This window comes from Schistocerca piceifrons, chromosome 7, assembly GCF_021461385.2.
Source record: "Schistocerca piceifrons isolate TAMUIC-IGC-003096 chromosome 7, iqSchPice1.1, whole genome shotgun sequence".
Taxonomy (NCBI): domain Eukaryota; kingdom Metazoa; phylum Arthropoda; class Insecta; order Orthoptera; family Acrididae; genus Schistocerca; species Schistocerca piceifrons.
The window spans coordinates 482,894,915-482,919,697 of NC_060144.1; the positions used below are offsets into that span (position 1 = coordinate 482,894,915).

Consider the following 24,783-nt stretch of genomic DNA (forward strand, 5'->3'; position numbering starts at 1 on the left):
TGGAGACAGTCGTCACTTTGAGCAACGTTTGCATCCTGAAACGCAAACATGATGGTACGCAGTTAATAAATGTTATCCCCTCATGTGAAAATTAAAATTTGTGTCTTTCAGTGGTTTATCCGTAATTTCTTTTGCACGTGTCCTTGCAAATGTTTCCACAAAGTTTCATTGTTCTACGATCACTCGTATTTCACGGGGACCTTCTCAAGTAGCGGAAGTTCCATTATAACCACACTGGACTCTTATCAGTTTTTGAGTAAGTTAACCCCAGTGGCTAGGTACTCTACGCCGTCAGTATAATACAGACTTCCCGTAGAAATCCGCACGTGTGGAAGTATAGTATTTAGACACCGCATTCGTAACTGAGAAAATCTTATTTCGTATGCGCCGTGTATAGTTCTGAACAATTCGGTGCCTACAGCTCCAGATAGCTAGAGGCAGTAAGGATTAAGAGGCGTGTGCCGTGTAAACGAATATTATGCAGAACAAAGCGCGGTGAGGGGTGGGCTGGCGGAGTGCGCGGGTCTGGCAGGGGGGCGGCGTGTGGCGGCGGGAGCTTTGTTGTGAGTCCAGTCTGTGATTTGTGCGCGTGCCGCGGTGAGGCAGCACGACGCCCGCGGTAAACTGCTGTGTCCCGAGCGTCTGGCAGCTGCGGATCAAGGCAACAAGCCGACACATGTAATTGAGTCGTTACATGTCCGGACAGACGAATGGAAAAACTGATAGAAGCCGACCTCTGAGAAGATCAGTTTGGATTCCGTAGAAATGTTGGAACACGTGAGGCAATACTGACCCTACGACTTATCTTAGAAGCTAGATTAAGGAAAGGCAAATCTACGTTTCTAGCATTTGTAGACTTAGAGAAAGCTTTTGACAATGTTGACTGGAATACTCTCTTTCAAATTCTGAAGGTGGCAGGGGTAAAATACGGGGAGCGAAAGGCGATTTACAATTTGTACAGAAACCAGATGGCAGTTATAAGAGTCGAGGGACATGAAAGGGAAGCAGTGGTTGGGAAGGGAGCAGGGTTGTAGCCCATCCCCGATGTTATTCAATCTGTATATTGAGCAAGCAGTAAAGGAAACAAAAGAAAAATCCGGAGTAGGTATTAAAATCTATGGAGAAGAAATAAAAACTTTGAGGTTCACCAATGACATTGTAATTCTGTCAGAGACAGCAAAGGACTTGGAAGAGCAGTTGAACGGAATGGACAGTGTTTTGCAAGGAGGCTATAAGATGAACATCAACAAAAGCAAAACGAGGATAATGGAATGTAGTCGAGTTAACTCGGGTGATGCTGAGGGAATTAGATTAGGAAATGAGACACTTAAAGTAGTAAAGGAGTTTTGCTATTTGGGGAGCAAAATAACTGATGATGGTCCAAGTAGTAAGTATATAAAATGTAGACTGGCAATGGCAAGGAAAGCGTTTCTGAAGAAGAGAAATTTGTTAACATCGAGTATGGATTTAAGTGTCAGGAAGTCGTTTCTGAAAGTATTTGTATGGAGTGTAGCCATGTATGGAAGTGAAATGTGGACGATGAATAGTTTAGACAAGAAAAGAATAGAAGCTTTCGAAATGTGGTGCCACAGAAGAATGCTGAAGATTAGATGGGTAGATCACATAACTAATGAGGAGGTATTGAATAGAATTGGGGAGAAGAGGAGCTTGGGGCACAACTTGACTAGAAGAAGGGATCGGTTGGTAGGACATGTTCTGAGACATCGAGGGATCACCAATTTAGTACTGGAGAGCCCCGTGGAGGGTAGAAATCGTAGAGGGAGACCAAGAGATGAATACACTAAGCAGATTCAGAAGGATGTGGGCTGCAGTAGGTACTGGGAGATGAAGAAGCTTGCACAGGATAGAGTAGCATGGAGAGCTGCATGAAACCAGTCTCAGGAGTGAAGACCACAACAACAAGATGTCTGGTCACTGCAAACAACACGGTCTTGGCCATCTTCGATTTTCTTTATACCTACATTCTAAGGCCAGTTCCGAGGCCTCATCGATCGAGAAATTATAAGTACAGCGGAATTCCGAGGAATCTTCGCGCAGATTTGTGTCTCCAGCACGCCCATCGATAGTGTCACGTCGCCCTTTTCAGTTGTGAGCGCACAGTGACCAAGTAAAAGTGCCTAGCATAATGTTACCTCCAGCGAAGTGAGAAGCGCACCTTGCCATTCGGTTTCTTCATGCTTCGTGCCAGACGTACAGATGTTCGTGATGTATGTGGGTGAGGGAAGGAAGCGAGTGTCAACCGATGATGATCAGTGAGTGGACTAGGCGATGTGAGGAAATCGTTTACGGAGGGCAATTTAGAACAAGCCAAGAGGATTGTTGCCAGGTATCGTCCTGCGTGACAGTGCTCGGCCGCACACTGCAGCTGCAAAAATGGCGCTTCTGCAAGCGTTTTGGATGGGAAGTATTTACCCACCCATCACGCAAACGGACTTGGCTCCCTCTGTTTTCATCTATTGCTCGCATGAATAGCTGGCCTTGAGCGCAGCATTTTGACATAGCTGCAGACGATACGGAGAACTGGCGGAAAGCACATGTGGCTGCCTTTTCCGACGACGTTATTACAGCGCTACGACGGACGTCGAATTCGGAGGGAACAATGTAGAGAAGTAGCCTGAAGATGTAACTAAATCTCGCAATTTTTTTTTTTTCAGGTGGTTTCCATTTCGTGGTTGAGCAGACCTGGGGGGGGGGGAATAGCCCTCATATATTACCAAGTTACTGCCCCGAAACACGGTACCATTTGCGGGTTACCTCACTATCGGCTTCCAGTGGCAACGAAAATTACAGTGTTTCAATATTTTTACCGGCCGAATTAAAAAATTTCACATGCTATCATAATCTACTAATTAAGAGGTATAATTTTATATTAAAGCCTTAACATAATACGACAAATGCTACCGTTAGAAACTGCATGTCTTGAGGCTGCGTAATCAACGGTTCGCAAATTTCAGGAATATATTCATCCAGTACTTGAGAGCGAGAGCACTTAGCGACGAACAAACGAACTTAATACATACCTTCAAACTTGTACGAGACTTTTTCTCGCTGCCCCTCCCCCACGAAGTCATGAGAGGAAAAAAGTTTGTCGCTTGGTACATTTTCACTGTTCATGCAGTAAAACTTAAATGTCAGAGGCGAAACGTTTTAATTTATAACTTTGTTACTGCTAACTACTCGTATATTCGCAATACACTTCCCAGACAGTGTCTACGTAAATCACTGAAAGGACCTCCAAAATGATGTCTTTTTACGACACAGTTCAGGAGATATGGCGGCATAGACATTGAGAAGTGTGGAAAACTACCTTTTGCTTAAAATGGAGCCTAAATTATCCGGACTATGCTCTATGTAGTTGGGTAAAGAGAGTGATGACTTTTCACTCGCTCTTCAGTTTACCAGCAGACTGTGAGTATAAAAAATTTCCGTCAATTGACAAGATTTGTGGGTTGCTTAATGCTAGTCTCGTCACGAAGTCCCTGGTTCGAAACTCGTTAGTATCAAAATTTTGTTACTTTTATGTAATGTTATATGTATATATTAAAACACGCAAATGATAATTAATCATTTTAAACGTGTTTAATAATTAACTAAATAAAAAAAAAGTAATTTTAATTACTAATCTCATGAAAATAAATTGAAATATTATACAGACACGCGAAATAATAAAACTGTATGCGTCAAAAACACACATCCATCTCTAAAAGTAAAAAGGTATTCTTTTCTATTTGATTTTTCACACATTTATACCAGATTTTAATTTATCGTGAATTCTCACATTTTCATATGACTAGATATTAGTAACAAAACTGCTACTTTTATTAACACCTTAAAATTCAATATATAGTAAACAACTTTTCCTTTTGATGATAAATATAGAATTTACAAGTAAATTACTGGTTGCGAGAATCCAGACAGAGTTGTGACTAAATCTTATGTGCTACGCCACCACCTACCCGTGAATCTTGTTAATTGTTGAAAATGTGTTACACTTAACGGTGCTCGGAAATCTTCAGAATTTAAAAAGTGATTTTTTTTGCCCTCGAGTCTTCTTAGGGTTGAGTCATACGACGACAGAGAGTTGATGTAAAATTTTGTAACACCTAAGCTGGTCGCGTATGAATAAAACAGTAAATACAACTTCTGCTGTTATCCTTACTACACGTAAGATAATGTAAATGTAAATGTGCAAACTAGAAGAGACTTCAGCCTAATTCTTACAAAGAGATAGAGAGAGATAGAGAGAAAGAGAGAGAGAGAGAGAGAGAGAGAGAGAGAGAGAGAGAGAGAGAGAGAGAGAGCTCTGACGGAGACGGGAACTGCAAACATCCACTGTTAATAATGTTATTTATGCAAAGCTGCACCGGTGCCGATTTCATCACCAGACGTCTTTTCACGTTTGATTTATGATGTCTGCACCTGGTTGTAAAAAGTTTCTTCATCGTGGTAGCAACAACGAACTCTCTCAAAAAATTTCCAAGCTCTCAGACACAGTCAGTTTATTTCTACATGTGAAAAGAATGGAGGAAAATGGATTAACTGAAAATTTCAATTATATTAATAATTAATAAAAATTATGGTTCAAAGGTACTCAAAAAGTCTGGTTCAAAGATACTCAAAAACGCTTTGAAAAGTTGAACATAATTGAAGAACACGTTCAAAACCGAGACAAAATTCACAACAAAAATGAAGAAACTTCAAGGGTTTTCGAGAAGTAGGGAGGAAACACGGAAGAATCTTCAGTCCGAAACGAAAACACCAGAGCGAAAAAATGAAAATGTTCTGTGATTGACCGTGTTCGACTCAAGGAGAAGAGTTAAAACAGCATAAACAACTTTTGAAAGTAAAAATGAGTTTGTTTCTTGCTAGTTACGTCGAAAACTTAAAGACGTTATATGGTACTGTTCACGGTCGCCATTTTTTTAAACAGCAATATTAGCACCGACTAATGAAATGAAATGATCGTATAGCATTGTTGGCCGGTAGGACCCAAGCGGGGAAGTTCGGCCGCCGTATTGCAAGTCCTTTAGAATTACTGTGTCTTCAGCCGGCCGGTGTGGCCGAGCGGTTCTAGGCGCTTCAGTCTGGAACCGCGCGACCGCTAAGGTCGCAGGTTCGAATCCTGCCTCGGGCATGGATGTGTGTGATGTCCTTAGGTTAGTTAGGTTTAAGTAGTTCTAAGTTCTAGGGGACTGATGACCTCAGATGTTTGGTCCCATAGTGCTCAGAGCCATTTGACCCATACTGTGTCTTCACACAGCTGACGGATCTCTACATATCAAGTTTCGACTAAATAGCAATGGAGAGAATGGTTTGAAAGGACTTATTATATTTGCCAGTCCGGGGATACAGTAATGAATAAGGAGAATTTGCAATCATTACTAGTGGAATTAATTGTACTGCAAGTAACTGAGTAAGTGGTAAGTGGTGGGGGAGCGTGCGAGATGTTTGTAAAGGTGTTTGGGTTTGCGGCAGCGTGTGGTGCGTGTTGACGACAGTGCGGAAGGCGTGGCGCCGCGGGCGGTGGCGGCGGCGGCGACGTTGGCTGCCGCCGTGAGAACCTGGCCGCCGGAACCTGTTCCAGCCTCCAGCGGCCAGGTAGACGGCGCGGCGGTGTTGCCGCTATGGCCGCCTCTGCGGCCGCGTACGGGCGCGCTAGAGCGCACCCACTCTCCTTTTCATTCTGCCCCTACTGGCCGCATCGTCCATTTGTCTAGTCTTCTCTCCTCCACAGTCTGTCCGACGGAAAAGCTGCTGACTGCGGACTTTGTCCTAGCTCAGGTTGCGAATCTCTTGATGTTTCTGTAAAACTACGACGTTTTGCAGATTTTAGGTCAGTTCACACTTCACTTAACGGAACGCAACGTCCAACATGTACAATCGCGGCATGCATGCAGGCTGTCTATGGAGCGGAACCCAACGGAACGTCCTGTCAGAGTCAAGATTTCTCGGAAAGAAAGTTTTGACGTCGACGTTTTTAGGGAGAACGGTGTCGCCATCGGAAGTTCAGCAATTTTCGACGCTCTCACTCGTGTTATAGTAGTCGATTTCGAGACTTTTGCGTCTTAATGTTTATCTCATTATTTTGCGTTGTTTTCGTGACATTGTGCAAATGTTCCACGATGACCTGGATTTTTGTTTCCATTGACTCTCTTTCCACAAGAGGCCAGGTACATGGAAAATGTTTCAGAGCAGATACTCAGCTTTTTAGGGAAAAATACAGGTTTTTAACTTTTTTATCTGTTGGAATGAAAACTAGACGCAAAGTATAAGGCAAAACGGTGCTGCGTACTGCGTTCTGAATGTACTTGGATTTACCAGCCGCTGTGGCAGAGCGGTTCTAGGCGCTTCAGTCCGGAACCGCACTTTTGCTACGGTCGCAGGTTCGAATCCTGCCTCGGGCATGGATGTGTGTGATGTCCTTAGGTTAGGTTTAAGTTGTTGTAAGTTCTTGGGGACTGATGACCTCAGATGTTAAGTCCCATAGTGCTTAGGGCCATTTGAACCTTTTTTTTTTATACTTCGATTTTTTTTGCAGATATTAGGTTGATGTATGAGTTCGTAGCATTTTTCCGCAAGACGGGGGAAAAGGTGAATATCTGAGGGCGCGAGATCAGGTGAATAAGATAGGAGGGCAATGACTCTCCAACCCAGCTCCAGTATTGTGTTTTTTGATAACCTAGCAGAATACGGACAGATGCTATCGTGCAGTAGCATCACTTCACGCAATCTTCCTAGTCATTGTTCTTTAATTGCGTCTGCAAGACGTCTCAGTTGTTGACAGTATGCTTACACCTCGGGGAAGCAATTCGCAGCCCACCACACTGTCGCTGTTCCACCAGGTGCATAACATCTTTTGTGAATGTGCGCAGGGCTTCGTACGGGGAGTTGCTGCTTTGTTTGGGCTCGCTCGTTGCTTTCTTTTCATTATGTTAGCATACAGACACCATTTCTTGTCACTAGTAATGATACAGGATAAGAATGGTCGGTGTTGTTCATCAGCCAATTGCTTACGAGCAAGCAGACATGCGCATATGCCCTCCCACTGATATTGTGACACTGGCTTAGAGCATACGGTACTCATACACCCGATTTTTTTAACCCTCCCCATCGCATGCGAATGTCGCACGATGGTGGAATGATCACAGTTCATCACATTTGTCGGTTCTCGACTACAGTGACGTGTGTTATTGTGGATTAATGCGTTTGAACGTTCATCATCAAACGGGTAGGCCTGTCTGGACGTGGAGAGTCACTAATGTCAAAATTATCTTTGTTAAAACTAGAACCATATTGTTGCCACGCTCTGTTCAATGGCGTTATCCACATAAACGGTGCAAATGTTTCTGGGTGTCTCTGCTCCTGTCTCCCCTCTATTGAAAGACAGAGGAACATTTCGAAAATGTTCAGCTTTCTCCACTTGGCAGTGCAGTTTCTACCGTCCACAGTTCCATTCACTATCTCCAAATGACAATATGTAAGTTGAAATAGTAACAGTGAACTACAAATAAAAAATGACAATCGATAAATATACCCATTGCAAAACAAAAACGCTACGGACTTATGCAGCAATCAGATACATATTTCGCCGGCCGCGGTGGTCTAGCGGTTCTAGGCGCTCAATCCGGAACCGCGCGGCTGCTACGGTCGCAGGTTCGAATCCTGCCTCGGGCATGGATGTGTGTGATGTCCTTAGGTTAGGTTTAAGTTGTTGTAAGTTCTAGGGGACAGATGACCACAGATGTTAAGTCCCATAGCGCTCAGAGCCATTTAGATACATATTTCCTACTCCCAACAGTGCGGAAAATTTATCTTCGTCGTGACATCGTTCATGAATTTTAGTTTGTCCACTGATAAACCGTACTGTCATTGTTAGTTCCGCAATGCTGCAACTACATGACAACTTCTGTAGCAGAGTCAGTCTCTCGTAACCTCGTTTTCACAGAAGCAGGCTAAGCGATGAGACGTTGTATGGACCTTAAATCTGATATGGACTCTCCACTGTTTCACAGTGCCGCTCCTTCCCTTGACGGTTGAACGACGTCCAGTGTGAATCATCCATTGTGAAACACACGAATAGAACCACATCTGCGCATAGTCCGCTGCAGAGTGAAAATTTCATTTTGGAAACATCTTCCAGGTTGCGGAGAACGGCGTCGGCACACGGACCGTGCTTTCGAACGTCAACGTTGAGCGTGCCTAATTGAACGTGTTGTTCAGCGCTCAGAAACGTTGCGACTTGTGCGTACGGTACGTGTATCGCAGCGTGGTATAAGCATCGCAACTTGCTCCAGCGGCAGTTGTGGGATGTTTATAGTTTGTAAATCACAATGTTTACGAAGTGGGTGCTCGTAAAATTCCGACGTAAGCTCTATTTAAGCTCAAATTTCCTCCATTGTCCATATGCTCGTCACCTTGTTCGGTTTGTAGTATACATAAATAAAAACTTCAATATCCATGGATATGTTTCAAGACAAAAAGTAAAGTACCATGTCCAGTCTATAAGGGCATCGGCTCATAAAAGTTCCATTACAAAAAGTGCGATACAAATTTACAATAGTTCTCTAAATAAAATAAAAATTATTTCATCATTCTCACTTTTTTATAAAACCATAAGGTCATTCGTACCTGATCACTGGTCCTCTTCAGTAGTAGAGTCTTTACAACATGTGAATTACGAAACTTAAAAAGGGGCAAAACATCTCACTACAAGTAGTGCAACAAATCCTGTAGATTAAACCAGTCGAACAAACTCACTCCTCAAAAAGAGTGCACTTACAATTACATAACGTTGAATATTATAGCTTATACTTACACTAAACTAATAAGAAAGTATCAGAACCTATTAAAAATGCGAACCACCACCATATCACACTTCTCGTTACGAATCAATAACGCCACTCACTGCTCTAAATCGGCCACAAATGTTTGGAAGCCAATCCTAGCGTGTTACCATCTCCTAAAAGCTTTAATCGTAGCTAACTGAAAGGTAATTATAAGTAATTGTACGAAGGACAGTGCATTTTTGATGCTCATCGTCAACATGACGTTGTCATCAAATGGTATGCTGTCATAAGACGCAGTTTACAATAATTGTTTTACATCGAATATGATTTTTTTGTCATTTTATTACAGCGAATCATACATTTAACGACAGGTCTTCGAGAGATTCTCAATTTGCTAGTGCCCAGAAAGGGATATTATAAGCTTCAACTGAATGCCAATATGACGCCACGCAAGTCTATGCTGGAAGGAGGTGGTTTGCATGTGACCTAAATGGCATTCTGCCGTTTCATTATTCGACGTTCAGACGCACGTTCAGAATGTCTGACATGCTAGATATTGCTGTGCACTTTCGGAAAGACTCCCCAACGTGCTATTCCGCGCTGTGACGTCAAAAACTAGGCACACTCAACACTTGCGCTAGTTCTGCAAGTTTCGCAGGAGAACCTCTATGAAGTTTGGAAAGTGGGAGATGAGGTAATATCGGAAGTAATATGTGAGGACGGGTCGTGAGTCGTGCATGTGTAGCTCAGTTGCCAGCTAAAGGTAAAGATCCCGAGTTTGAGTCCCGCCCCGGCACTCAGTTTAAATCTGCTAAGAAGTTTCACATTAGCGCACGCTCCGCTGCAGAGTGAAAATTTCATTCTGAAAACATCCCACAGGCTGTGGCTAAGCCATGTCTCCGCAACATCCTGTTTTCCAGAAGTGCTGGTTCTGCAAGTTTTTCAGGGGAACTTCTGTGTTGTTTGGAAATTAGGAAATGAAGTACCGGCGGAGGTAAAGCTGCGAAGGTGGGTCACGAGACGTGGTTTGGTTGAGCACTTGTCCGGCAAAGGTTCGGCAGAGTGAAAATTTCATTCTGATTATTACTTGTTATTTGTACCAAATGGCCAGTCCTTTTACTGTGGTATGAAGAGAGGAGTTAAAGGTTCCTTACGATGCCCTGAGACCGAAAATTCCCTTGGAATACATCGGTTTTGGAGTTAAATGACAACTCAAAACTGAAAAGCCACCATCTCGTTACCTCCAGAAAGACCTACCTGGGCTCACGTAAGAAAGACTTCGATAATAATCCATCCCGTGATGATTAGCTGTTGGGATTTGCACAGCTGTAGTGACACATTACTGTGTGGGTGGCGTCAGTGTTCTGTCTATCTTCGTAGCATGTGGTTCTGACTCTTTGATCTGGGTTCAATTCCCTGTACAGCCTTTTTCTTCGCTAGGAGAACAGTTTATCAGGTACTTGAAGAAATAGTATTTTATCTCGCCTGGTAAAGCCAATACTAATAGCCTGGAAACAGTACTACGCTAACAACGTGCCCTTAGTCAGACACATCTATTAACGGCTTTTTGCAGGGGATAACGTAGCGGTCGGTTGGCAACGAATTTTTCGCGAAACCTGACGTCGAGTTTTGAACAGAATGTATGTAGTTACGTTGGACTTGAAATCGCCGACCTCTGAAATTCTGTTTGAAAACTAGTATCAAGAGAGTGCAATTTAAGAATTGGCAGCATACACTCTTGATGCTGTAAGGCGGAGGACACATCGTTATGTCACCCCGCTACAGGTCAAAATTCTTCGACAACAATAAAAAGGCCGCGAGCTGTGGTGGTAATGCTACTGCAGAGCCTACGCCTAGGAAGGGCACCCAAACTAACCTAAAAAATTTGTGAGAATGGTACTGGAGCGATTAATTTACAATACAACCAATACAACTGCAGTCGCGGAGCCAAAGATTTATATTTTTACGTAAATGATTTCACAGCTAAATACCGGAGAATCAACTAGCATGAGAACTAAAGCGTCTGTAAAATGCCAAGGTAGTCTAGAAAAAATTCTCTCTGTGATTAACACGGGAAGTTTCCATTCGCTTGTGTAATGGTATGCCCGTATGAGTGAGATTCCAGCCTGACCACTAACTTTTCAGCCAGTTAAAAGACGCACGTTCACAGTGTGGCCGTACCTGCTGTCAACTACAAATCTGACAACTTTCGTGAGTCCACAGGTACAACTGGCAAACCTTAGTAAGCTGAGCAAGGGAATATGGGAGAGGAAGATCTTTAAAAAAAGTTTCTACAAAAATATGGGAACAGTTCAAGAAATGAGTGCTTGAACGTGAAATGCAGATGCTGGCCAAGCCTGCAAACTGCGCTACTGTGTAATATTTCGCCACGAACGACATCTGCGCAATGTCTTCGATTCTTGCAAGTGTCCGTCCTGCTCAGAACAGTGTTCTGTTTACTGGTAAGTGTATTATGTCGGGGTTATGTGGATTCGCACGTTGGCAGATTGTTGGTGCTCGCATGGTGGGGCTTTTGTAACCAAAATAGCCGAAGTATTTGTTGTTTCAATAGGCACCGTATCGAACGTTCATACAACACAGAGGGAAAGCGGAAAAACATGATCATCAACTAATTCACAATGCGGACACAAGTGTGTTAAGTGATCTTGATGGACGGTCATTGAAGAGGATCATGGCTGACGAAAAACGAGAGGAAGACAGCTGCAAAAGTCCCCATAGAACTGAAAGTCGCCCTCGCGAACCTTGTCATTACTAAGACAACACGAAGGGAACTCATGAGTAGAAAATTGCAGGGCGAGATGAAATTCTAAAACCACTAATAAGTGATGAAAATGCCTGTAATAAGAAGACATGGTGCCGAAGCCATAAAACCTGGCGTATGGAGCTAAGTAATTCGCTCGGATGACGTACTTCACACAGTCCCCAACTTATGGCCGAATTTGCTTTTCAGTAGTGAAACGTGGCGGGGGTTCGGTGGTGATTTGGTCAGGCTTACCATTGTGTTCCATGCGCCCCTTGGTAATTCTGCTTGGTCATTAGTACCAAAGACACTGTGACCGCTTTCGTTGATCATGTCCACCCGATGGTAAAATGTTTGTTTCCCAGTGCGCATGCCGTGTTCCGAGACGACAGTGCCCTTGTTCACACAGCACGCATCGGCCGGGACTGCTTGTTTGTACACGAGGATGAATTATCTCCTGCTGTAACCACCAGTGTCACTAACTCTTTTGTGATCTCTGTGCGGCTCCATCATCGAAACCAGAACTTGCCACTATTTTCAGGAAGAGCAAATGGTATAAGGTTCCCTTGAGAAACCGTACAGGAGTTGTGTTCGCCCAGTCAGAGACGACTGGAAGCTGTTTCGAATGCCAACGTGTTCCTACACCGTATTAGACATGGTAGCGTGTTGTGTTTTTAGTGTTTACGTATTTTGCCGAAACCTTATTTCCCAAACGTAGTCGGAAAACCGTAGAGAGAAACCGCATTCCCCTCATAGCCATAATACGTAGACTTGCGTTCATAATGTGTTGGTTAGTGAAATACCGATAATTGTGAGTGCACTCTTCGTTTTTATATCATGTTAAATTATGACACAGTCAGTGTTGTGATTGTTGCTATTATAGCTCTTGAATTAATTGCGTGGTACATGTACTTCTCAGTTTTATGGAAGAACGCATTTCAGATGCTATAATTTTCTCAATAAGTTATAGTTTCTTGGACATTACTGTAAAACGATGTACTAAACACTGATTTAAACAAATTATCATTATTATTATTATGATATTAAAACATTTGATATATTTTATTGTCCTTTTTAAAACATTGTGCAACTGGTGTGTGCTAAGAGTGTGTGCGTAGGGGGGGGGGGGGGGGTGGGCGGTAGGGAGTGGGGGGATTAATAAATGACACTTCCGAGTAATAAAAAGCACGTCCCTAGCCCCTCTCCCCCCATATCCTCTGAGAACCGAACCCTGGGTTCGTGCCTGAATAGCAACAGTAAGTACGGCAACACAATACTGCCATGAGGCGTTAGGGTACTTAGGAAATTAAAAAGTTGGCATGTTTCACGCAGAGGCTACAAGAAGCCAGACTAGTTTGAATCTAAAAGGAGCAAGGCGGAATAGTAGTTAAGATGCTGATTCGAATTGGGGGCGCGGTGTTCAAATTTCCGTGCAACCATCGAGATTTAGGATTTCTCTGTATGGATGAAGACGAACACCTGGTTGGTTTCTTTAAAGCGACACGGGTGATTTCCTTCCCCATCCTTGCTCAGTCGGAGCTTGAGACCCAACTCTAACGACCTCGTGTCGACAGGAGGTCAAATCACAATTTTCTATTCTTCCGTGGTTTTGACCTGTTTCCGTCTGCCACGTACATTTACGAAGTTTGATCATTATGGACGGAGATGGGAAAATTTGCTAACGGAGGAATCCGGGCAATATGCGCTCGTGTTGGGGGAGCCGCGGCTAATTCGCTTGTGAACATTCACGCTTAGCGTCGCGAAAAATTGCAATTTAACTCGCCGCTGGGCAGCACGAGCTTCAAAGCCGACACCCACAGTTAAGTGCGAGCCCGACAATTTTTCCCTCCTTAATAGCCGCATCATTAATTTTTGGAAAAAGTAAAACGGACGTGCTGCAGTTCTTTTCCCTTCATATACTCATCAAAAAAATATAAGTATTTATTTTGGCCGTTAAATCTGTTTTTTTATTGGTTTCAGGCAAAGCCGTTTCAGCAGATACAGTTACAAATGTCTAGGAATGAATGACTATTGATTCTCAGTTGAAGTGGTGTGAATACACAAACGTACTTGTAAACAGAATGTCATCAGCATGTTATGCCCTTAGAATCCTGTCATCAGTGTGTAACATGTACTGTCTTTTAGTTACATACTATTCATATGTACACTCAATTCTTAGCTATGGCATTCTTTTTTTGGGGAACAAATGCACAAAATATGAACAATTTTCAAACTACAAAAAAGAGCCATAAGAACCATCCATCAATAATGGTAGTCGAGCTCATTGTAAAGATCTGTTCAAAACACTAGGAATTTTAACTGTTCTGTGTGAATACATTTAGCAATCAGTTGTACAGATCAAAAAGTGGTAATTAAAGCACAAACCGTTGTGTCCATTACCATGGAACAAGTGCTAGACTCAACTTACATCTGCCAAGAAAAATAAACATATAACTGAAAACAGCATTTTCTACCAAGGATTAAAACTGTACGATAAATTACTAATAGAGATAAAAGGAACTGCAAAAATACACTTATTTAAAAGGCAAATAAAAAGTACCTGTTATGCAATACTAAAACAGAGTAGAGGTTTGATAAAAAAAGTTATACAAATAAATAATAATAATAATAATAATAATAATAATGATTATAAAACATCCAACATACCACATAACACCTTCAAACTAAGTTTTTTCCTTTTTTCATTTTATAGAAAAACTTACCCAAGCTATGCATTGCACAATACTAACACCTCTTCCTCTTTCTGAGCTCAACATCTCACATTATAGAGGGATGCTGACTCAGTTTTTCAGGATAGCAAATGGGAAGTTGTGGTACAGAAAATGGCCCTCTCTCTCTTTGTGTGTATGTGTTTGTGTGTGTGTGTGTGTGTGTGTGTGTGTGTGTGTAATGAGTGAAGTGTTATCAAACAATGTGTGTATAGTATGTGCAGTGACTGATAGTGAGATATGCGTGAACATCATGGCATTAAATTATTTAATAAATTATTTGTAAAAAAAGTGTTGTATACCAGGAGTAAATGTAATGATTGTTTCTAACTAGAAGTCTGTAAGTGTATGTGTATATGAATTAGCTTATTTTAAACTGGTCTAAACTTATAAATACTTTGACATGTCCTATATCCTGTAAAAAGAGATGTACATATGAATAAAGCTGCTACTACTCCTACGACGACGACGACGACGTCGCATATGATACAAATAGGACTTCTGTCTTATTTCATGACAAAATGTAAATCATAATGTATTACATACTAAATTGTATATAGATAACATTTTATCTTTTACAAAGACGGGTGAAACGGCAAATACACTTGGCAGCCAACTATTCGTTTTAACCAAGAGAAAGAGAAAAATATAATTTTGAAAATTCTATACAGTGCAATGGTTCTTGGATGACTGTACATTTCTATAAGTACACGGTAACAAAAATGTTCTCTTCAACGAGGTAAGAATCACCGCTTGAAGAAAATATCAATTTTAACAAATGTATTGTTTTATTAGTATTTGACGTGCTCTTGATCTATTAATAGCAACAGTATCTTTTCTTGAGACTGGCGAGTTGAGAAATGAAAGATAGTATGGAATCTGTAGCTGAATCGCCCAAAATCCAGGATTCTTCACTTCTTCAGGATGTCCCGATGTCTATTCGCAGCTTTTGCAGCAGTCTCCATACAGCCTAAGATTCTTAATGACCTGACAGTCTTTTTACAATGTCTGTACATTCTGAATAGTTGGAAAATATGAGGTTTCTGATTCTGCATGATTCTCTTCAACTTTATTAAGTGGTGTTTGATAGTATTGTAAACTATTCGCGGACTTTAGCTGAGGTGATTGAGGTCAATTTTCGTGGATCAGCAAGTGAGGCGAGTATACACGTACCTGTAAATGTAGCAATCACACATCGTATTTCAAATGTACCTATACGTGGAAGGGAAAGTAGCTCGTGTGCTGGGTTGGTTACAATCAGCCTGTGATTAATCTGCAAATCCTCTTTCGGCGAACGTCGGCTATCCTCACAAGATCATGCATACGGTTTCGACGGGTTCTCCAGCTGAGAGCTGGAATAGTTGTCATCAGTGTTTGAGGAATTCAACGACGTTCTGCTTCTAGGTTTCCGAAGGAGAATTCTGTCTTGATGTCAATGCTTTGGTTTTGATGTGTTAACAGGCTGTCGAAGGTGATTGAGACCTGGATGAGTTACCTTGCAGCTTTCAGTGTGCATCATTATTTTGTAGATTAAGATCACGTAAAGCAAATCCGGAATACCCTAAATGTTAGGGGGTTCAACTGCAGACCCACCAGTGCTCAAAAAACAATATTCATCGAAGTGTGTGTGTTTCCCATGCACGTTGAGTAACGCTTGGTGATAAATTTTCTCCAACACCATCTCGTCAGAGTCAACTGTGCGAGCAATCGTTTGTAGAGAACCTTGCCAAGCTTTTTTCGGTTTGAACGCCCAGTTTATGGCAAGCTTCTGTCCGCGGCAATGATTATTGTTTTTTTTAATTAGCATATCGCATATCGCGAAATCTCTCCCGTGCATCCGTTCGGCTTTTCAGACATTCCATCCTGGTGTTTTGTTGTTCGACGATGATAATTGTTTTCTTAGACTACACACTCATCCGTGCTTTCTGTCTGAATGTCTGAAGATTCCTCGAGAGATCTCGCTTCCAGTAATCAACAGCTTCTGCAGTGGCACAATCTCTGAGCCGGTTTCACCAAGAAAATCATTTAACCTACTTTCACTTCCGAGTTCGTGTACTAATGGTGCGTGTATACCATTGTCAGTTTTTGAAACGTAATTTACACACACCGTATTCACAGCGAAACACATCAAACAGTGTTGCTGGGAAGGTGCAGAATATACACACTAGGGTCAAAAGAATCTGTTGCTATGATATTAACAGAAACACATGGCCATTAACCGTCGTAAGACCCAGGCGCAGGTCCATTGTTCGATTCTGGGGGTCACACTCTTTTACTCTCTCTCTCTCTCTCTCTCTCTCTCTCTCCTATTCATCTCCTTTTCTATTCACATCTCTTTCTTTCCCACCCCCCGGCCACAAATACAAATCAGCGCCGCAACCGCATTACTGTGCCCCTGATTTTATTTGTAATAAGAATAAAACGTATAAAATGTTTTAATATAATCATAATATTTTGTTTGCAACAGCGGTTAGTGCAGTGCTTTTACTTTTTTTAGAAGGGGTGGGGAATATGCTCCCAACCTCGCAGATCCGCGATTGGTACCAACATCCTCTACTAGATTTCACTCAGTACTGTATTTGTTTTCTTGCATGTTCAATTAAGAAACAAAACGTACAGTGTCAAAGTGAACCTAGGAGTACATTTGTAGAGTTAATACATCACCTGGAACTATGATTCGTGGACCAAGAGAGTAATGAAAAATCATCTTCCATCTTTTATATCGTCAGAGGAAAGGGATATGATATAGGATAACTAGAGACTGTGTTAAGAAACGAAGAAATAGCATCCAACTGATAATGTACAGCAATTTTAGTAATAAATGTAACTATCCATGGTTATAGCGACCGAAGACTAATAGACTTCGTCTCTCAGCAGTGACAATAGAGTCCTAGGCATCAGTTCCGTAACGCTAACTAGCACAGAAAATGGTTTGCTAAATTCAGTTTGATTTCTTCAGATGTCTTACTAAATCCTTTCCTATGCATAAAATATGAATACAATAAAAAACAAAGATCTGTTGGTAATATGTGTACTCCACAACTTTCAGAAACGAAGGGATCAGAGGTGTTCTAGAAGTACTGGTAATTAGATTGTATTTGAATTATAAGTGTCATGTGGGTGATAGTCATTTGAATTTGAAATAAACTTACAGGGGTCAAATCTGGAATCCGAAAAAACTAAGAATATTCGTAATCTTACTGATTCGATGCATGCATTTACACACTGAACACGTCAGGCATGATTCGGAAAGAAAGTCACTATATGCTTACGTTTCAGAACCAAACACGACCTGTCTCACTTTCAAAAGAATTACAGCATGACAATATAAAATACAGCGGCCAGTAGAACGGAGTTCCACTGCAAGGAGCGCAAAGTAATTTGGCTAAGTCTGTCTCGTGTAGATGCGTTTCCGGCGATTAGTTTGTCATGTCGCCCATAATAGACTGCTTGTTAAATGCTGCCGCTGATTAGAAACATACAGTGACTGGTACACTCCTTCAGTAGCTTTTATACCTATGTGACCACCACTAAGCGTTTCGATGGTAATGCCATCACCATCGGGTGGGGTATGGTAGATTTATGTAGATCAGTTTCTTTGTATACACATGTGTTGCCTGTTTGGCAGGCAGCGCTTTGATGAGAAGAATGTATGTGCCGTCTTGTTGTGGTGGAAGAATGTTAGCATTGAAAGGATTTATATACTTTTCTATGTGTAGGTGTAAGCTGTATTTACTGCTTACCCGGGCGATCGTATTTGTTATACACTGCTATAATGAGCTCCACCTGTATGTCACAACGCGAGAGCCGCGCGGTCTTGGGCGCGTTGTCACGGTCAGCGCGGGTCACCCCGTCGGAGTGTGTGTGTGTGTGTGTGTGTGTGTGTGTGTGTGTGTGTGTGTGTGTTGTCCTTAGCGTTAGTTTAAGTTAGCTTAGGTAGTGCGTAAGCTTAGGGACCGATGACCTCAGCAGTTTGGTCCCATAAAACCTTACCACAAATTTCCATTTTTTTTTTTCCACAATACGTGTTTCAGTGTTACAAAACTGAAATAAGTCTCACAGTTCAAAGATGTTTTCTTTCACAAAATTTCTGGCCATATGGCAAGAGTTGCTTCAAAGATATAGAGATATATTGTTGTGTTTTCTTAGTTCTGTACTACCATGTATTCGCCTAGATATGCAGTAGGTGTATTTTGCACATAAATGTACAGAAGCGTAACCATCCGTCCGCAGCTCGTGGTCGTGCGGTAGCATTCTCGCTTCCCACGCCCGGGTTCGATTCCCGGCGGGGTCAGGGATTTTCTCTGCCTCGTGATGACTGGGTGTTGTGTGCTGTCCTTAGGTTAGTTAGGTTTAAGTAGTTCTAAGTTCTAGGGGACTGATGACCATAGATGTTAAGTCCCATAGTGCTCAGAGCCACTTGAACCATTTTTTGAACGTAACCATCCTTTCAGTGCTTTAAGTAAAGCTAACGTTTCTGCACTATGCCACAGACCTGTCTGTGAAATAAATAACAGGTGTACGTCACAAAATAGTTCAACAATGTAAAAAGTGAATGTTGTTGTTGTTGTTGTGGTCTTCAGTCCTGACACTGGTTTGATGCAGCTCTGCATGCTACTCTATCCTGTGCAAGCTTTTTCATCTCCCAGTACTTACTGCAACCTACATTCTTCTGAATCTGCTTAGTGTATTCATCTCTTGGTCTCCCTTTACGATTTCTACCCTCCACGCGGCCCTCCAGTACTAAATTGGTGATCCCTTGATTCCTCAGAACATGTCCTACCAACCGATCCCTTCTTCTAGTTTGTGCCACAAACTTCTCTTCTCCCCAATCTTATTCAATACCTCCTCATTAGTTATATGATCTACCCATCCAATCTTCAGCATTCTTCTGTAGCACCACATTTCGAAAGCTTCTGTTCTCTTCTTGTCCAAACTATTTATCGTCCATGTTTCACTTCCATACATGGCTACACTCCACACAAATACTTTCAGAAACGACTTCCTGACACTTAAATCCATACTCGATGTTAACAAATTTCTCTTCTTCAGAAACGCTTTCCTTGCCATTGCCAGTCTACATTTTATATCCTTTCTACTTCGACCATCATCAGTTATTTTGCTCCCCAAATAGCAAAACTCATTTACTACTTTAAGTGTCCCATTTCCTAATCTAATTCCCTCAGCATCACCCGAGTTAACTCGACTACATTCCATTATCCTCGTTTTGCTTTTGTTGATGTTCATCTTATAGCCTCCTTTCAAGACACTGTCCATTCCGTTCAACTGCTCTTCCAAGTCCTTTGCTGTCTCTGACAGAATTACAATGTCATCGGCGAACCTCAAAGTTTTTATTTCTTCTCCATGGATTTTAATACCTACTCCAAATTTTTCTTTTATTTACTTTACTGCTTGCTCAATATACAGATTGAATAACATCGGGGAGAGGCTACAACCCAGTCTCACTCCCTTCCCAACCACTGCTTCCCTTTCATGTCCCTCGACTCTTATAACTGCCATCAGGTTTCTGTACAAATTGTAAATAGCATTTCGCACCATGTATTTTGCCCCTGCCACTTTCAGAATTTGAAAGAGAGTATTCCAGTCAACATTGTCAAAAGCTTTCTCTAAATCTACCAATGCTAGAAATGTAGGTTTGCCTTTTCTTAATCTAGCTTCTAAGATAACTCGTAGGGTCAGTATTGCCTCACGTGTTCCAGTATTTCTACGGAATCCAAACTGATCTTCCCCGAGGTCGGCTTGTACTAGTTTTTCCATTCGTCTGTAATGAATTCGCGTTAGTATTTTGCAGCCGTGACTTATTAAGCTGATAGTTCTGTAATTTTCACATCTGTCAACGCCTGCTTTCTTTGGGATTGGAATAATTATATTCTTCTTGGGGAAAAAAAAGTGAATACCATAATCAATACCGACGTCATGACCGTGGTTCTGAAATGAAAGTGGTTGTCATCTCAATATAGTTCAGGATCTTCTACCCTCTGTATAACCTTGACTCCTGATGGTTTGGACCATCTTGCATAGACACTGCAATAGCAGTGAGCGCTGGACATCGTGCTGCGCCGAATGTGCCGTGTATGCCGTTGGCGAGCTGGGAGGCGGCTCGCGGCCCGGCCTGCAGTAACGGACCCTCTGCTGGCCGCTGGCCGAGATGCAGTCTGGCCATCGTCTGGCGAAGCGGCAACGCCGCCGCCCGCCGCCGCCGCCATCTGCAAAGGAAGCCATTCAGCGCCCCCGGCCGGGCAGTCACGCTTTCAAAACCACTGCCTCACCTCTCGGCTTTACGCAGCTGCGCCCACGTTTCGTTTCCTGGACTGTCTTGCGCGGGTGGATGGACGACACCAAAAGTTGCGGCGTTAAATTTCTCTTGTGGACCGTAACGTTCCTCTGTGTGCCGTACTTCCCTTATTAGACTAACGCAGTGGCGGATTTGACGCTAGGAAGCAACAGAGCCATTGGACTTGTTGAGCCCACACAAGAGTGTCTCTCAACAACTGTGTGATCCGAGAGTGAGTTCGTACCGGCGTAGGGGCGAAGCCGCATCTTAAGGAATCAGCATGTCTTCTTTGACACGAAACATCGTACCTATGTTTTAAAAATAAATAGCCGTTTTAATGCGTCCGGTTCTAGTACACTCTCCAATTGCAAATATGTCTCGAGTTCGTGCATCTTAAAACATAGCTGGATTCGTAACTAATTCGGCAGAAAGCTGTGGGTTTTTACTTCTAGTTGGCGCAACATTAGTGTATTTACATAGTTATTCTGATGTTATTATCGGACACAGGCGCCGCCCAGATTTGCCAAGTTGTGTGTCACCTAGACCCGAGTCAGCGTCTAGAAGATCTGCAATGAAATCATACAAGTATTCGATACCTGCGCACGCATCAGGCAGCCTTCGGTGACAGCATATCCGCCAGTGTCTCCTCGTGACATCGTCAGGCAGTACGTTGACGCAGTACGGGAACACTGTTGGGACATGTCAGGATAATTCTGATCGACTGTTGTGCCTATTCAGTACTGCCGACGAACTCCCTTTGGGTTTTATGGTTTGGAGAAAAGCATCGCATCTGAAAGTACTCAAACCGACATCTGTTGACGGGTACAGGGAGGGCTTCTCCGTGCAACTCCACCCCAAGTAATCACGCGTCTTGCTGGTTCCTCCCAGCACCTCGCCTCGGTGCCAGCGGATCAACATATGGTAAGTCCAGAAATCACATGTGCTAATACAGGACTCTTCTCTTACTCGATGTATTTACTTGGTTGCCAGCCGCGTTCCTTTGTTACAAGGCACGCTCCTGTAAAACGACCTTGTCGGGGCATTGTAATTTATCAGTTGTGACTTCTTAGGGGCGTTGGAAAGCTGCTAATGAAGCATTATTTTCTCCCTAAACGTGTCGTACGTTGCGTAAACTAAGGCGTCGACGAGGTATCTCAGCTCACGCGTCACGGGTGTAGCTTTGTGGCTCAGTGGTGCCACACTAGAAATCTAAAGGACAGAGGTTCGGGCCCAAATCGATGCAAGGGTTATTACTGTCACGGATCACATCTTCGACCGCTGACATGGACTTGTTATTGTGAAAAATAATAAATCGCCCCATGGCTTGGAGACCACTTCAGGTTCCATTATAATTAACTAAATAAGTCAGTTAAGAAGTCATAAAAAGCAGGAGCATACCGTCTCAATAGACTAAGCTCAGTAAAACAACGAGACCTTAAAACCAACCTTCCGGTTGATGACTTCTTTAGCTTAGCATTTTCGCGATTCTCATAGGTCTACTGTTACCAAACATAGATTTTTGAAAGACTTTCGCTAATGGTCCCTCCTAAGGAAGCTCTAATTTAGATGCAACTGTAACGTGCTTGTAATTAAACATTTACAGCAACGTTAAAAAAATGTTGCTTGTGCCAAACAATTTTGTGAAGGTACAAAACTGATGAAATTGCCGTAATCAGGGTACGTTGTAATGAGTCATATAGAGACCTTGGTTATTGGCGGAAATGAACAGGAAAATGTAAAATTCTAGGCTCCATGAAAAGCAACGAGGTAATAACTGTGGACTACACTAGTAATCGCCTATTTTGAGGTGACCCTTTTCTGATCGGTGATGCTCGACGAACTTCGGGCCGCTGCGGGATGCTGACGATGGTTGCCAACCTTGTTATCTACGTAGCAATATTATGCGCTGCATTAGTAAAGCAGCCATTGTGAAAACAGTGTTAATTCATTCAGGTGTTGTGTTTAGTGGTTGTTGTTGCTATCATCGAGGAAAATGAGCGAAGATGCTGTGTCTGGTCCTTCTAGCGCCTCGCCACCGTCTTTGTCACTTGTGCAACATATTAAACCATTTCATGTTCGTGTTTATAATCTGGCTCCCTGTGACGGTAGGGGGGGGGGGGAGGGGAGAGGAGGAGGAGGAGGAGGAGGAGGAGGAGGAGGAGGCGGGGCTTCAACCGGCAGTCAATGTTCCATGAGCCGATCACAAACTTTCGCACTCAGCGTCCTCCGCGAAAGGACCACCATAAAGTTTGCGTCTCAGCCCCTTTACAGATCAACTTTCTTGTGTCAGTTGACTACTTCGGACACGTGAGTCTACTGCAGCGCCCGTGGCGTTTTATTCATGTCCTGGGTCTCGTCTGTGTCGAGTGGTCATTTTCGTCTACACGTTAGCGCCAAAGTTGCTTCTGTTGTGAGAGCTGGTTTTACAACTGAACGGCGAAAGTGAGGTTATGAGAAACTATTCCTTTTTCGAAAACATCGAAATACAGTAACAAAATGTAGGAACAAGCAATGACAGTAGCGTTTATTAATGACGAAAGCAGAATTCATAATGGAAATTCTTGACAAGGATCGTGTGGTAAGTTCTCTACGCTCCTGAGAACTGAAAGAATAGGGAAAGTGTCATCCAGACATTTCAGAACATGTGCATTTACTTTCTCGAGTACATATACACTGACAAACGCATCGAACAGTATCTTGAAACCGGTAAATAGCGCCTCTTCGCTTTATCCTTTGTATCTTCTTGTCTTGTTAAGTGCCAAATGACAACAAAAATTATTTTTTTCGCCGATTAATTCTAGTTTTTCGCTGTTGAAATAATTATCATTAGAACACGTTTACCGATTTACTTTCTTATTTACGCATAGCATAGGTTTTTCCTCTGTAAAACGTAAATACGCCTGTGCTTAAAATATTTCGACTCCTGCGGGGAAACACTGATACGAAAAAATACCACAACCTTGGCTATTCAGCGTGTGACAAAAGTAAAGTAAACAACATAATAAAGACAAAGAGGAAATGAAAGCATAAAATCCTAACTTCCGTTGTTAACAAACGTCGCTATAATTCTCCGTTTCTGCGCATGCGCGGTGAGAAGTGTACTCAGAAATGCTCCATACTCGGCCTCTCGATCATTGACGTCATAAATATACCCGTCGTGGTTGGATGCTGACATTCATGCGGGCACTTAAGAGACACACTTCGATTAGTCTATTTTGACAACAAAGACGCCATTGTAAAATGGGCTTTAGTTCGTGAGTTAGTTCACCATGTCGCACATATATCAGAGGCTAACAATGTATTGAGATGTATTTAAACATATGATACGAGGAAAGAAAAACACCATGTACCACAGATATTCGCAGAATCTAAAGCAGAAGGACAAGGGTTATCTACAGGGCAGGCAATGTAACTAACTCATTCAAACGCCCGACCGATTTACTGAGCATTTAATTTCTCTTGAAGTTGGTTTATAAAGTTCGCCATACGATCATGCAATTGACGGAATTATTAAGTTGCCTCAAGGAAGGAAAAAGATTCATAAAATGGAAAGGTTTCAGTTATTTATTTATTTATTAGGATCTAAGGAACTATCCAACCGAAAATAACTTGGTCGTGGAACTAGCTTCTACACAGTTTACGCATTACTGATTACAAAATTGATAAGCAAAAGAATTAACGAATTAATATACAAAAAATATGGGAGTTTACGGATAAATGACTCATTTTACAGGAATGTTTTCAAATAATTAAAGAACTTCCTGCACAGAATAGAAACTTGGTTTTGAATATTTGGGGGCAACTTTTTTCAGTCCTGCTGGAAGCCTATTGAAAACAAAATATTCTGAAAAATGCACTCCTCTCTGTACAATACTAACGAAGTGTTACAGAAGCGTTTATCGCTTTTCCGTGTAGTGTTCCCAGAAAGAATGTTGCAGTTTCTTCTGAATGAGCATATACTGCCAATTACAAATGTACAGGGACCGCAGAAATAGAATTTCGAAACACGTAAACAACAACCTACACAAAGTTCGCGAACTCAAACCTTACATGAGTCTGGCAGCCCTTTTGTGGGCGAAGAATATTGTTGCTGAATGCTAGAAAAAAAGCTAAGCAAGCCTTCCCGTTTCATTGACAGAGACGTGAAGATCATTCTAATAGTGGAGATACCAGTGGTTAGTTTCCGCTCGC

General features: G+C 42.3%; 1 protein-coding gene across 8 annotated transcripts in view; it reads left to right on the forward strand.

Moving 5' to 3' along the window:
- Positions 1 to 24,783, forward strand: part of LOC124804587 (transcriptional enhancer factor TEF-1) — a 795,029-nt gene that overhangs the window by 503,082 nt on the left and 267,164 nt on the right. The window contains exon 1 of one of the 8 annotated variants that reach the window (XM_047264770.1): positions 20,551 to 21,513. The exons of the other annotated variants lie outside the window; for them this stretch is intronic. The gene's annotated coding sequence lies outside the window, so the exon portion shown is untranslated. Of the gene's footprint in view, positions 1 to 20,550; positions 21,514 to 24,783 lie in introns of those variants that run through there. 8 annotated transcript variants of the gene reach the window in all.